General features: G+C 28.1%; 1 protein-coding gene across 6 annotated transcripts in view; it reads right to left on the bottom strand.

The window, feature by feature from the left end:
- The window catches only part of LOC123290915 (tropomodulin), a 105,271-nt gene that overhangs the window by 71,212 nt on the left and 17,573 nt on the right, over positions 1-16,486 (bottom strand). The window contains exon 1 of one of the 6 annotated variants that reach the window (XR_006534911.1): positions 14,632-14,673. The exons of the other annotated variants lie outside the window; for them this stretch is intronic. The gene's annotated coding sequence lies outside the window, so the exon portion shown is untranslated. Of the gene's footprint in view, positions 1-14,631; positions 14,674-16,486 lie in introns of those variants that run through there. 6 annotated transcript variants of the gene reach the window in all.

The following is a 16,486-nucleotide window of genomic DNA, read 5'->3' on the forward strand; positions in this document are numbered from 1 at the left end:
TTGTTCAAAAATATATAATCAGGTAAATTTGAGACATTTTTTCAAACATGATATACCGCTTAAAAGAACATAATACATATAATAGTATTGTGTTATTTTAATATACATTATTAAATTAAACTCTTATATTATGTTCTTAAAATGCTCATTCCTTCTTAAAGTGGTAACATCTTTTTGGAAAAAATGCCTTTCTAAAATTTACTTGAACAACCCTGAGAGATCATCAAGGAATTGGAATCCCAGATGAACAGCTTCTTCGGTAGTTATTTCATTAAATGATAACTATCCCCTACTTGCCAATATGTTTTTGTAAGAATGAAGGTCGGAGAAAACATAAAATTAACATATAGAACAGGTGCTGGATGGGGTTGAGTGTGCAAAATATGAGTACCGCATTTTGTCAATTGATTCTTGATCAGAAAAGCTTATAGATTAATATTGTGAATCTTGCCAGAAACCCTATTGGCCCAATTTTTGTATACCCCCCCCCTCTCCAAAGAAACAGTTAAATGGAATTTTTTTGAATCAAATAAAAGTTACTCTTGATTCTATGGGCTATTTGTCAAATAGGCTCTTTGTGATTTTTTCGTTTTCTTCTTCGTTTTTGAGATATTAACAGTTTAATGTTTGGAAAAACTCCAAAAAAGCAATTTTAAAAGCTGAAAAACGGGTTTTAACATTATATTTTAGAGATCAAAATTCTAAAATAATGTTTGAACATCCTTTATGAAGTTCTGAAGAGAAATTGCAGATTCTTTAATTCTAAAGCCTCAACTTTTAACTCTTTAAAGATGTTATAATTCTTATTAATAACAGTGTGTAAAACTGAAATATTTAGTATCTCTGTCTTACTCATTGTTAATATTGAGAATTAAACATCTTCTTAAGAATTGAAAAATAAGCCTCTAGAATGAAGTAACCTGTATTTGTCTTCAGATCTTTATTAAAGGATGTTCAAACATTATTTTAGAATTTTGATAAACTCAAAAATCTAATTTTATGCCCTGTTTTTTTAGCTTTTAAAATGGTCTCTTTGATCTCGAAAACGAAGAAGTTTACGAAAAAATCACAAAGAGCCTTTTTGACGTTAAATAGCCCATAGAATCAAAAGTAACTTTTACTTGATTCAAAAAAATTCCATTTAACTGTTTCTTTGGAGAGGGGAGGGGTTTACAAAGATTGGACCAATAGGGTTTCTGGCAAGATTTACAATATCTATAAGCTTTTCTGATCAAGAATCAATTGACAAAATACGGTACTCATATTTTGCACACTCAACCCCATCCAGCACCTGTTCTACGTCTTGAATCTAAAAAGAAGCAATGAAATAAAGTTAAAATTAATGATAATTTACGTTTTTATTTTTGTATATTTTGTTACTTTTTAATCTTAATTGCATTATTATTCGTTGATTGAAACGTAGCGTGATCAAAATTACTGCCAAAATAAAAGCAAGTGATTATTTTCCATTCCATAAATATGAAAAATATCCTCTTTTAACAAAATTAACGATTTCCTTACGTTCGTACGAGCTTATGAGATATTTGTTAAAAGCTTAAATTGATTTTTAGAAATAATTTGACTCAATCTTGACTTTTTATTTTATCCTAGTAATTATATAAATGTGAAAGTTTGTATATTTTGAAATTTGTTACTCAATGACGCAAAAACTGATTATCGAATTTGAATGAAATTTGGCACACAAATATTATGCTTGGGATTAATACATACGAATATTTGTATCCCGAAAAAAATAAAGGTTTCTGTGGGATTATCAAACAAACAAACTACATGATGTATACCTACACTTGTTTGGTAGAGATTTCCTTTATTTGAGAATAAGAATTAGGGTTATACACTCAAAAATAAATACCCATGAAACTGTGAAGAAACAGGGATATAAGTGATAGCAAGAAAAGTGAAGGCTAAAAAGTGGTTTAGTCTCTGCTACTGCTATATAATTACAATTATAATTCTTCGAAATGGGAAATTATTTAAAAATGTCAAAATGTTGTTTGTCACAGATAAAAACACGTAATTAAAGACCTTTATTTTTAACAAGCAAACTGATGCGAACATCTAATAAAAAAATAGATGAAATAAAAAAACACATTTTATTACATTCGTTTATGAAAACTTTATATTAATGTTTTTGTGTGAGAACTCATGAAAGTGAAGGTTATTATAAATGAAATTAATGTAACACATAACCTAGTTAAAAATTCACATTATGACGATTTAATATTATAAATATACGTAACGACAGGTCATTCCCATTTAACGAAAATATTTATTGTTTTGAATTCTTTTCCACAATTCTTAAAAAAAATTTATTATAAATCAATCATTTCTACAAAGGTTTTCTATATTTATTAATTTTCTGGTAGTAGATCATTGTAATTGGCCTGAAACTTCAAGTTTTTGGATTTCTACTTAAAAACAATTGCTGATCATTATTTGTATTATATAAATGCTTACTTCGACTACCAAGTAGTCATCATCAGCATGAATGAGCCCTGCTGACCGTCACTAAATTAGCGTACTAATGATAACTACACAATAGTATATAAAGAAAAACATATTTATACAATACGAAATTGATCTAGGAAATTGGAGCAAAATCGAAATTTAATTCGAAATATCCTCATTTATTAGATCTCATTTATTATCTTTCATACTATTTATAGAGTGAATAATGCGTATTTTGGAACAAAATGCAATAAACTTCAGCTATACAAAAATTTAAATTGTACCAATAATCGAAAATTTCTTAAAATTAAAAACGATCATAATTAACAAACATCATAGACCATTCTGCAAACCACGTCTTTAAGACACTATTTAGTTGAATAAAATATATTTTTCGTTATATTTAAAACTTTTCATCGCTTCCACCATTGTGTTAAAAACTAATTGCAACCATGACTTGTGAAATTTACTGTAATTTCTCTCACTTTCCGCCAAATTGTCTGCATACCCTTGTTACATGGCCTTTTATACGCCTTTTAATATACTGTTTAGTTGAATAAAATCTTTTTTCGTTATATTAAAAACTTCCCATCGCTTCCACCATTGAGCTACGAACAAATCGGCACCATGATTTGTGAAATTTACTGTCATTTCAGGATATAAATAAGTATAGGCAAAGGAAAGCAGCAATTTTTCATCGAATTTACACCAAAAATTCAAACACCAGTTATAGAAAATATAATTTACTTGTGTTTATCTCCATACCCTTTTTGTTTTCTATAAGTTTCAAATCGACGGAAAAATGTTCAAAGTTTTAAAATAAAAAATTTTAAGACCATTGAAGTTAAATACCGCCGTAAATATTAAGTTTAGATAAATATAAGGAAGATTTAGTGTAAAAAATTTCATTTTCTGCAAATCTTATCTATTGAACAATTCTCAAAACTACAAACAAAAAAGGAAACTTTCAGATTGCAGACTCGATATAGAATTGTGAGTGTTTGTCTGACTGAACATCCTGATATAGGCAATGTATGTTGCAGAAACGATGCAATGAAGTTCGAAAATTTTAAACAGTAAGTCGGATTTGAATGCGGTTTTTGGCATTCGATTCGTTAGAGCGTCAGAAAATTTTGTAATCTATATTGATTTTTAAGAAATTAAAAATATGCAATTTGCATAAATAATATTCATTTTTAAATTAACCGTAAATATACTAAATTCACAATTCGGTTAATAGTAATGAAAAGATTCCAAACTTGTTACTCGGAGATTTAAAGGGATTGCTGAACACTATAATATCGCTTCAAAATGGTCTCCCAGTTGCTTTGTGCCCAGGGTAAACGGTATCCCCGTCGTCCCCTGGATTTTTCGGAAAATTCGGTATATAATCGGTCCAAACTCGTTACTCAGGGGTTTTTGGCGTCGCTGATCACACATATTGTGATAAATTCGGCCTACCTGGTGCCCGAGATACACAGGTTATCAGGGTGCTCGTGGTACCCAGGATACCCGTGATACCCAAGTTTGGAATCATTTAGAATTTAGTATATTTACGGTTAATTTAAAATGCAATTATAATATGCATATTAAGTATTTATGCAAATTGCATATTTTTAATTTCTAATAAATTAATTTTGGTCACAAAATTTTCTGACGCTCTCACGAATCGAATGCCGAAAATCGCATTCAAATCCGACTTACTGTTTAAGTTTTTCGAACTTTGACCGTTTTTAGTGTTTTGTTTCTGCGGCTAGTAAGATTTAAATTTGCCGTATGTATGAAAGTTACACACTTGCTGATGTCGTAACACACTTTACGTTTTTCTTATATCATGAATTTTCACCCACCACAAGGTCTACTGAAATTCATGAATGAATATAGAAAATCAGAAGATTGATGATCTGGCCTCATAGCATCATATACCCACTACTTCTTGTATTTTTATACATTCAAAAAAATATTTTTAGCAACTAAGGATAAATTTTTATTTATTTGATAAATGACTTTGTGGAATATTTTTTTACACAAACATTTTTATAGTATAGAACCTTGCTTTTTAAAATAAAAGTATGTGGAAATGGCGCTAATTGTACACATGAATGTATAAAGAAAATTTTTCCTATATTTTGGCATGTTTTAATGTGTATTAGGTATTATTATATATGTGAACTTTGTGTTATTGTGTATATGGCCTCTTTGGCCCAGTATCAATTTGTATTGATACTTGAATCTAAATTTGTTCGAACTATCCATTCTTTTAATCATTTACATTCCTTAAAATTATCAAGCGTACTATCTTTTATATATTTTATTTATTTCACTAAATCTATCTATTGTTTTTCTTCTTTTTTTTTTTTTTTTTTTTTTTAAATTATGAAGTGTTTGAATTCTATACAATCACCAACGTATTAGCTATTAAAAAGAGAAGAAAACTAAAGTGGCAACTATTGAGTAGTCAGCCGGCCAGCCGGTGCAGATTTGTGCTCAATCTTCAATGCCACGAAGAGAAAATTTTAACATGTCTTATGCTTTTTTTATTAAGTGATTTATTTTTTAAATACACTGAAGACGCTAAGTGGTAACGTGGACAAAAATCCTGCCAGTGGTAACGTTGGGTCTACCAGACCCAATTATTTAAACATCTTATAAACTAATAGTTTTTGATTTTAAGGTGAACAAAACTCTTTACACAGTTTCCAACATCTATATTTAGCTTTTATGGACAAATCATATTTAATTTTTTTATAATATAAGGAATGATATTAAAAAGTAAAAATCAAGGAAAAATTCTAAACTTATACAAATTAACTGGTAAACTTATACAAATTAACTGGCCTATTAGACCCAAGTTGAACTTTGTATCCAAGTTTAACAACAACTGATAACGTAAAGTAAATCTTCTCTTTCATATAGGTTAGCTTTAGGAAGGACTCATAGGAAGGTACACGGGTGGTTATAAGGAAAACCCACTCTCAACTAGTTTTAAAATGACGTAATAAAAGTGCTTGGGTCTGACAGACCCAACGTTACCACTGTAGGGTTAAGCATTTTTCAAATTATATTACTTAATTTTATCTTAATCTGGTGTACAGCCAAAACTGGCTTTAACGAAACGAGTATTGGTCGTTATAACCGATATGTCGGCCTATAAATATTGGTCGCTTTAGCGGATATACCGCTATGCTCAATTATAGGTGCAGTCTGTATTGGGATTCGGTCGCGATTTCGTTGAAGCCAGTTTTGGCTGTACATCAGATTAAGAAAGAACTAATTAATATAATTTCAAAAATGCTTAATATGTTACAGGAAAAGTTGACTTTCCAATAAAAGTTGACTCTTCCTAGGTAAAGTAGACTGTTGCTGGTCTTTTCAGTAAAAGTTGATTAAAACCTGTCAAAACTGGCTTTAACGAAATCCCGCTCAACATGAGAGCGGGAATTGAAATTTGTTCAACATGTAATAGAGTTAACTAAAGAATAAGATAGCAAAACCTTTATTAATAAGTGTATAGAAAAGTTGAAAAAAACTAATAGAAATTACTATACAAAAAAGGTGAGGTTATACGGACACTATCGTGTGTTTAGCGTGAGTCCCACGTTAACAAAATTTCGAGTAGATAATTAGTGCGAACAGAAGTTTTATGAGCTCTTCGCCGATTTTTTGAGGATTAGTGAATGAACGTAATCACAGGGTTAACCGAAAAGCCAAAAAAAAACCAAATTATCTTAACATATATCCTTACACACAACAAGGACTCTGACATAATTATTATACATAAACTAAATTTATTTATGAATAAAGGGGGGGTAACGATAACGAGGAGGACTCATTTCCGCCCCCAGAATAACGAAAAAAACAAATACGATTGATTGTTTTCTTTATATATTCTGGAAGATAATTTTGTGAATAATAAAAGATTATATTTTTAGAAAAAAAAATTACAAATAATATTAGGTACTCGAAGGATACAAACTTTAGCTAAACTGTTATTTTTGCTCAAAACATTTTTAGTAACATTTCAACTTTCAACAAACAAGATATCAATCAAAAAAACTCACTACACAAAATATGTCTCTATCGAACTTCCTACTGAATCATCTTTTACTAATCCATAACAGGCATAGTTAACTTTTCCCAGGAAAAGCGTGTTTACTTAGTTTGAATAAACTATTACTGATGTTTACTCTGTCCAGCAAGAGACAAGTCTTGCCAAACATCGATCTGATATCGCACAACTCAGGGCATCAAACATTAAATCCGTAGGTTGTATACTATTTTCTTTATCCCAAAATTGCCCAAAATTCGGTCTAAAAATCGTTTAAATTGAAAGTTTGTAAACCAATTAATTTAATTTCCAGAAAAATTATTTTAAAAATTAAAATAAATGTCACTTTTATTGTAATAATAATGCTAGGTACTGTGGGTTGTAAAATTATAAGATAAATTTAAAAGAAAATTCCAAATTTAAGCTAGCTTGCAGTATGTTGTGACTACTTTATCCAAATACCGTGTAAATCAGTTGAACTATTTAATTTAGTTTATAGAAGAAAAGTAATAATTAACAAAATAATTTATTTACTATTTAAAATTTTAACTATTTTCTTAAAAATAAATATTTTATATTATTTTATTACAAAAAATATGTCTTGAGTAGGAATTTATTATACTTAGTTTAAAACTAAATTCTTAAAAAAATATAATTTTATTTCGAAAATTAAACGTCATGGGTCGAATGGGTCGAATACAATTAAGCGACATTTAATCCTAATTTACACGGTAAAATAAATAGATGATGGTATGGAAAATTCAAGTATTTTGTTATTTCTCCTATATTTAACGATGTTTTTTTATCTGTAAATAAATGTTGTGAGAAAGCTCAGAAGATCATGTTAATAGAGAGTTGCTGCTTAAAGTAATCTCAAAATATCACAAGAAAGAACTTAGAAATTTATCAATTATGAAATTATGAAATCGATTTATTTTAAAAATCGATCTCATAATTGATACAAATTGTTGCCTTACAAAGTTGATGGAGTTAAATGCGGCTAGGAAGACAGTAGACTAGGGGATAAAGAAACATAATTTGTTGAAATTTTAGAGATAAAGAGTGATTCTTAATATAAATCCTTATTTTGAGAATGTAGAATTAGCACATATTGGGAGAAGCATCAGTTCGTTTTTAAAATGTATATTAACTACAATTTCAATAAATATTTCCTAATGGTTAATACTCTATTTTCAAGAGTAAACTTTACGTCTAAGCATGCGGAAATATATTTTAAACAAAAAATTTCCTCGGCTGAATATGCAGTTATGCTCATTCTAATTAACCAATTTTCAATACATTTTTAAGCTCCACTTAAGCACTTTAATTGCGATCTTCAAAACCATAAAGATCTGTGGGTGAATAATATAACATTTATATAAGCGTCAATGCAAATAAATAATACGCCGGTTTGATTAAAAAATAATTATAATGCTAAACTAATTTAATTCAAACTATATTTATCAACAGTACAAAAATAGTGTATGTACACATACCAACTGTTTTTGTACCATCTAGGCATATACATGTCTGTAGTATGACTGAATACATCCGTTTAGTAATGCATCTAAGCGAGATGTATTATGTACATATATTGTAAGGCTACAGATACGATACACAAGACTTTTGTTGTATGCATGCAGAGAGTGGGAGTTATGTTGCATACAAATATTATTAATTATCTAAAAAACTTCCACTCTCCAAGCGTATCCCAACTAATGTTAAATACATGTATATAATACATCTCGCTTAGATGCATTACTAAACGGATGTATTCAGTCATACTACAGACATGTATATGCCTAGATGGTACAAAAACAGTTGGTATAATAAAGAATTATGTGTTGAAAAACGTCTACAAATCTTTTTTTAAAGAAAGAAATGTCGTGGACTAAACTTAATATAAAATGTATATATTTCATATATACATGGTATATTAAGTTTAGTCCCTAGTTTCTAACGCTTAATTATATTGATGCTACGAAAAAAATTTTGGCATACGTGTTCATAGAATCATCTAATTTGTCTATTTTCGGTTGTCCGTCCGTCCGTCCGTTCTGTGAACACGACAACTCAAAAACGAAAAAAGATATCAGGCTGAAATTTTTACAGCGCACTCTAGACGTAAAAAGTGAAGAAGAGTCAATTGGGTCTTGGGTCCGTTGGACCCGTCTTGTAAACCGTTACAGATAGAACAAAAGTTTAAATGTAAAAAATTCTTATAAAAAAATAAACAACTTTTGTTTGAAATTTTTTTTGTAAACATCACTGTTTACTCACGAGGGCACACATTAGATGCAAATTTTATAGTATGTATTAATACGGGATTATCAGTTATGCAGGTGTGACATGTATATAGCTATATGTGAAATGTGTTAGAGTAATCAACATTGTCTATACATGGTATTTCAACAGTTAACTCAGTCAATTGTTTTCACTTGTTAATCTTATACGCATATCATGTCCACTATTCTACGATTGACTACGTAAGAAATTCGACTAAATAGTAAAATATTGTTTTTGTACCGTTAAATAATGATTGCCAGGGATTATGCACAGAATAAAACTATTTCGCAATTTTATAAGTAAATTTATAATTTCACGGTCTATACATTCATGTTTACGAAAAAAAAAAAAACAACAAATTGTATGACTAATTAAAAATTTTATCAGAATATTGAAGTTTATAATGTGTTTTCATTTAAATCTGTTGGTGTGTCCTTGTTTTGGATGGCTACCAACAGTAGTAACACGTCATTTTTCGTAATGAATGTAATTGTGATTTTTTTGTGTAAAAACTGCAAATAATCGTAAAATTAAGGATGTATGAGCATGATTAAATGATTTCAGATAGAAAATTAAAAAAATAACTTTTTCAATTTTATGCAGGGTAACGTAAAGATACCATCGATTTAGGTTTTACTTATTTTTTAACACACCATGCCATTTTGATAGTGAATTATGTTATAACTTGACGATATAAGTCGAAAAGTAAGAATAAAATTGTTCGTCATCTGGCGTCATTTTCAAAATATTGAATATTGAAAATTATTCAGCTTTCGATGTCGAAAGCTAAGCAAATATAGAAAAAATGTATTTTTATTTTTGTCTACATTCATGAAGTATTAATAAAATTCACCATAAAAGCTGAAAATAAAATAAAACGAATTTCAACCCTTAATCTACCCTGCTCGTTAATCCCTTATACGGATAGAGACACTTGATTTCTTTCTTTTCTATGTCATTACTAATATGTTAACTTTCTAGTAAAAAGTTTTTTATTTTTTATTTGTTTTCATTCGTTCCAAGTGGAAATTATCAAAAACTTTCAAAATTTATTGTTTTTTGAAAATTCTCCATCAGAGCAATGTATTTTACATCGAGTTTGGAAAATTTATATCTTTAGAATATGAACGGATTACCTTCTCTAAAATGTTAGCCATACATAGGATTTGAGTGAAAGTCTATCTATAATAAAGTTTTGAGCCCTTAAATCATAGACAACTAATTCTATTAATATAAAAATTTATTATCTATGCCTTAAATCAAACATTGTTGTCATGCTCATACATCCTTAAGGTAAAACTAGTATTGTAAAAATAATTAAAAAAACTTGTGTCCTAACAACACGGTAAGAAATTTGTGTGTGGATATCATTGATTCAGTTTCGGTGTGAACGCCATACTGTGTACTATGTTGAGGGAATAATAACATTAACAATAGTTTGGGCAAACGAGTCAATGTAGCATATGCGTCAGATCCATGCTGATTAGCGATACTCACAATACTTCTGTTGGATAGCCCTATCCAATACTATAATATTATTTATGCTAACACAGATACACAGTTCTTATCGTGATATAACGCATATAAAATTGTTCGCATATGAATAATGACCTTAATTCTCGTCCACATTTTTATAAAATACTGTTTAGAAATAGTTCAGCAACAGCTTGGTGTTGAAAGTTGTTTAAGATTGTGTTCGTTTGCTTAGTTTATACTATCGTGTCACTTGAGTCAGGCTGAATTTTGTGATGCTGATATGTTTTTAAAGATGATTTTTTGGAAAAAGGTCCCAAATAAAACTCATACTTTAATCTAATTAGAGTATGAGTTTTTTCTGTTTCATCTATCTCAGATAAAAGAAAATTACAAAATTATAAAGTTATTCATTATAAAATAAGAAACAATTTTTGTTGGAAATTATTTTTCAGATGCCTTCATACATAGACTGCAGAAATCGTCCGAAAAAATATGGTTTTACTCACATCTTGGTAACAGTAAGTGAGAAACCTCAAATAACAAAGTTTGTCATAAGAAAACCAACAACTTTGTTGGAAAAATTTTGTATCGAAAGTTGATTAGTTTCCATAGAAATCTATTAGTAAAATTAGAATCGATAAATTTTCTCATTCAATTTCTGCCGAAAAAATAAAAACGATGAAAAAATGTTAACAATAAAAGTTTTTTGTAATTTCACAAAGAAAAATTTTTTAATTTAATATTTTCCTCTATTTCTTATCGTTTACGAATAGGATATTTAGAAAAAGGCTTAAAAGCCTAGGAGAAATTTAAATCCTCTTTGAGATATTCTCCTTTGAATAGAACCACTTGTATTTAATTTTTTTTCAAAAATCCTTCGTTTAAATTTACGCTGGATTGTTTAAAATGGGACACTCGGTATAAACGAAGCTCATTGAGTTTGACAAGCCGTCTTAAAAGTACCTGCAATCTTTAAAACAATTTTTTTAATTACTGGTTATAAATGTCACTTAAATTGTTTTCATTGAATTTATAGTTTATTGCTGAAATATAAACGAAATCATTAAGAAATTAAAATATTGTACAGTTAAAAAAAAAAATTAAAATTAAAATAGCCATAATCTACATGTTTGTTCAACCAGAGTAACAAACAAGCAAAGTAGTAAAAATACACTCACGCAATCGAAAAGTATAACTAACTTAAAAAAAAAACAGAATATTTACAAACCATAACGTTTATGTTTTATTAAATAAAAATTCACTGTTTTACTTCTATGTACAAATTACGACGAAGTGGAAAACTTTTTTTATAAGTTCATCGAATCGTTACATTTTAGAATTATTCTCATAAAAATTAACAACAGAACATTGAACTACTTACTAAAATTTTTCTAAACGGAAAAATTGTATTTATTTTCAAAATGCAAGATTATACTACAATAAAAAAAAGTGAAAACAAACAATTGACTGATTTAGTTGTTGAAATATCATGCATAGACAGTGTTGATTACTCTATCACATTACACATACATACATGGCACACATATATAACTGATATTCCCATATAATACTATACAATTTACGCATAATTTGCGCCCTCACGAGTAAACAGTGATACTAACGAAAAAATATTTTAAACAAAAGTTGTTTTGTTTTTTATAAGGAACATTTTTTATAATTAAACTTTTCTTCTATCTCTAACGGTTTACAAGATGGGTCCTACGGACTCAAGACTCAATTGACCTATGTTGTCCAATTACAAACTCGTCCTCACTTTTTACGTCCTAAGTACGCTGTAAAAATTTCAGCTTGATATATTTTTTCGTTTTTGAGTTATCGTGTCCACAGAGGACGGACGGACAGCCGAAAATGGACTAATAAGGTGATTTGTAAATATTTTTTTAGTTACGAAAATTCGAGAAAATTTTGTTAGTTAACAATAGTCTAGCTTATTGAAAAATTAACTTTAAGATAAATATCCAACGGTAATAAACTCTTTAATGTATTGAGAATACACCAAAAAGTTTTCAAATTTTTAAATTAATATTTAATACCTTAAAAAAATTATTTAATGGGCATACTCATTTATGTCGCTACTAAAACAATCTTAAAATGACTCAAAAAGACCTATTATCTGCGATTATAAATAATAGATATTGCTTACAACTTTTGAACATTTTATGTGCTAAAAAACGCTTCTGACACATTTTTCTAGACATCATTCCCAATCCAACGATCGCTATCTCACGTATTTTTAATACCTCTTTTTTAATAGACTTAGGTATAACATATTTGTATATGGCGATCAAATGAGTATTTCACACGAAATTTTTAAATAAAATTTTTATACTAATTTTTTTATTACTCAAATTTTATATTTCATCTCTATTAATAAAATGCAATAAATTAAGATAAATTAAAAAGTTTTTATAAAAGCTTTTATAAAACAATAAATAAAACAGAAATGTGAAAATATAATATTTTTATGGAAAGAATGACCTGACCTCGAAAACTCTTTTTAAATATGAAATTATGGTAGGTAATACACATTACATTGAAATAATACAGTTGGTGATAAGACAGCTGGTAAAACTAAATCTGGATTTTTAAGATGAAATCAATTCTATTCAACTTTACAATTTTATTCTAATTAAGTTCATAACGAAATTTTTGCAAATTTTTTTTCGTACACGGAATTCAGAAACGTTTACATATATATATCTCAATAACAATGTCTAAGAAAGAATAGTTCCTCTTCGCAATCAACTCACTCTTCGCAGTGAAAATGAAATTAGTGATTATTACTTGTTTTGGTTTCCGGAGACCTCCAACCAAAATATATAGAAAAGAAGGCAATTTTTAAAACGTCAACAGCTGGATTAAAAAGGGAAATTTTTTCTCGACAAATTTTTTCATACAATATCGTTCATATCAAGGAAATAAGATTATTTTAAGAGCGAAATAGGTAAATCTAATTTATTAAATATTTTCGATTTATGATAGGTAAATTATTTTCAAACCTACTCATCTTATAAGTTATTGAAAAATTATTATTTTTAATTTTTTTTCCATACCCCACTGTATCAAATAATGTTGGGTTAAGTCATATTGGGTTGAGTTATGTTAATCCAATTTCTGTAATTTAATGTGTAATTCCTTACTCAAAAATTAAAAAAAAAAGTTCATAAAAGCTACACGGCCGAAGACTTTCATTTTTAAGATTAACGATGATAAACTTTCGAAACAAAAATATAAAAATGGAAAATAAATATTAGAAAAACATTTTTAAAGAACATATGGTTGGCTGAAAATTGAAAATCTGATAATTAAAAAAATTATTAATGTTAATGTCATTTGTAGATAGAAAATCTCGCATTTTTATCAAATAGGACATTTCAAACAATTTAAGAATGCGTAGAATAAAAACTCGACATTTAAAAAAAAAAAAATTCGTTGCATTATTGTTCTAAAAATTTATTAGAAAAAAGGAGCTGTTACAAAAATTTAGCATTTTTTTGAGATACGAGCTTTTTATTATAAACCAACGATTTGACCAGACGTCTATAATTTTCGAAATAAAATGATATACTTTTTAATTTTTCTTCTTTCAAAACTTCATGAATTATTTGAAAACATTATCGTTGGTTTATCTCGTCTTTGTTTTTAAAGTTAATTGATCATAAAAGCTTTATAAAGATACATTTTTTACGCTTATAAGGTTTTGCTCTTTGATTTCTTTTTTCGCTCTTATTAAATTTTTCTCTTAAATTTCTTTTTACCTACACTAGAAATGAAACTTATTTTCGTAAACTTTATGCCGTCGTGTAAAAAAATTGGAAATTTAAGTTTATTATTATTAAATTATTAACAAGAAGAATGTGTTTTCATTTTATTTTTTCCCTCTTATTAAGATTTTCCTTTTAATTTCATTTTACACTATATTGTATTTCAAAAGCTTATGAAAAAATAGAATTGAAATTTTTTTTTTCGTAAGCTTAATGTTGAAATATAAGTTTTTTATTTATTATTACTTTATTAAAAAGAAGATAGTGCTAATAAGGTTTTTCTCTTTAATTTAATTTAATTTTTTTCCCTCTTTTCGCTCATTTTACACTAGAATTAAATCTTTTTTTTTCTGAACCTTATGCCGTCATCAAAAACTTTGAAATTTAAGTTCTTGTTAATAATAATAAGAATGTGGTTTGTTGTGGAAGGTTTTTCTTTTTTAATTTCATTTTATATTAGAATTTAAATAAATTTATGCCGTCGTATAATCAAGTTTATTAATAATAAATTTAAAAAAAAAATTTACAACCCTTCAAAAACAAGTTTGACAAAAATAAAAATCTTACTGATTCTTCTTCACTGTCCGAACCCATGGTGTAAGCGGTGATGAAGACTGTTTCAAAATTAATCCAAAGACTCACAAATTAAAATGCACTTTTTTTAAAAATTGAAAATATACGTGAATTCCAGAAAAAATTCTAGAAATAAAAATTATTTTCAGATGGAAATTATATGAATACGAATAAAATAAATGCTTTATCACCACTTGATCACCAGTCGATAAAGAGCTTACACAACACAAAATGCACTTAAGACTACGGAAGTTTTATGAACTCTACGATTTAAAGATTTTATCAATACTAATTAATTAGCACATCCCGAATTAAAAAAGAAAAGTATTAAAAACGTTTGTGACACAATTGTACAGATATCGTTAAAAAGTCACGAATCACGATATAGGTACTGAAATAAATGTCTTTGTTATTTACTACTCAATGTCTATCAAAATCGTGACATTAAAAAAGGGTATTTCAATTCATAAAAAAAGAGGCAATATGAAATACATTATGACCAAATAAATGTCCAAATACTTATTGTTTAAATGTAAGTCAAAATTTCAATATGTGAAAAAATAATAGATTACCGATTATCGACCAGCAAATGACCGATAAAAGTAATTAATTTCTTACTTTTGGTAATTAATCAATAATGATACATAATTATTAATAATCATTCATTGCAAATACCGCAATTCTACTCATCACAATTACTGTAACATACGCAGCAGAAAAAAAATTAGGATTCCTACGAATAATAGGAAAAAATCGATTTTCCATGAAAATCTTCTATTTGTAGAAAAATTCGATTAGCTACTTAGCCCAGACAAAACTGCCTTTTTGTACCAAACTTCGACATCCTTCGTTGAAAATAATAATTATTTTTGTTCAAAATATGCCCCTGTTGCTTGTCGGTCCTTTTTTGTTTTGTAAATTCCCTTTGAAATCTCCGAGAAAAGTATCTTCTAAAAGGACAAAATTTGAGTACCAGTAACGGTCTACACAACACTGTCTTGTTCAAAGTGAGCGATAACGCACGTTGTGTGGTCACGCACCGCAATGGGATCTCTGAAGGGAGCGGTGGAGCCTTTTAAAGACAATGAAAAAAATTCTTAAAACTTTTTTTTAGTTTAATACATCTAATATAACATTATTTAAATATCTAAATATATCAAAGATAGGTCGTGGGCCGTTTATGGCTTAATTTTAGCGGGCAGTAAAGAAGTGTAAAACAATTATCAATAAATATAGTTAAATGCTTGAAGTGCTAAACTTGTTCTGGCTTAAATTAAATTAAAAGAGTATTACGTTTGTATTTATTTGTAGTGCTACACACTGATGATGTGTAGTGATGATGCAACCGAATTTAATCCCCGATTATGGACATTCGAGAAGGGAATAATAATTATATCAACAGTTATAATGGGTCCAATTCCTAATTCTGTGCCGATTAAAGACGAAATAGAGTACATATTGGAGGGCGATGGGAAAAGTAGGTGGAGGGCAAAATAAGTTTGAAAACCTATATATTAAAGATTTACTAATTAATTGAATACTCATAGATAACTATTTGGAAAACACCTATTTTTGTCTTGAAATTGATCAAGGAATACACTCTGAAAGTTTGTTCATTTAGTCACGGGAAACTTAAGAAAAGCATTTTACTATAAAAAATATTTCCATGAAACTGAAGTAGAACGACATATACCACAATAAAAAAGTATTATGTTTCTGTCGATTTGTTTCAATTTCATTGAATAAATCTGTACTGAAGAATGTATGTACGTTAATTAAATCAATACCAATAATTCGATACAATAGCCAATGTTTTTTATTCTATTTAAAAAAACGTGATCAATAAAAC

The sequence above is a fragment of the Chrysoperla carnea genome, chromosome 1 (assembly GCF_905475395.1).
Source record: "Chrysoperla carnea chromosome 1, inChrCarn1.1, whole genome shotgun sequence".
In the NCBI taxonomy this organism is placed as follows: Eukaryota; Metazoa; Arthropoda; class Insecta; order Neuroptera; family Chrysopidae; genus Chrysoperla; species Chrysoperla carnea.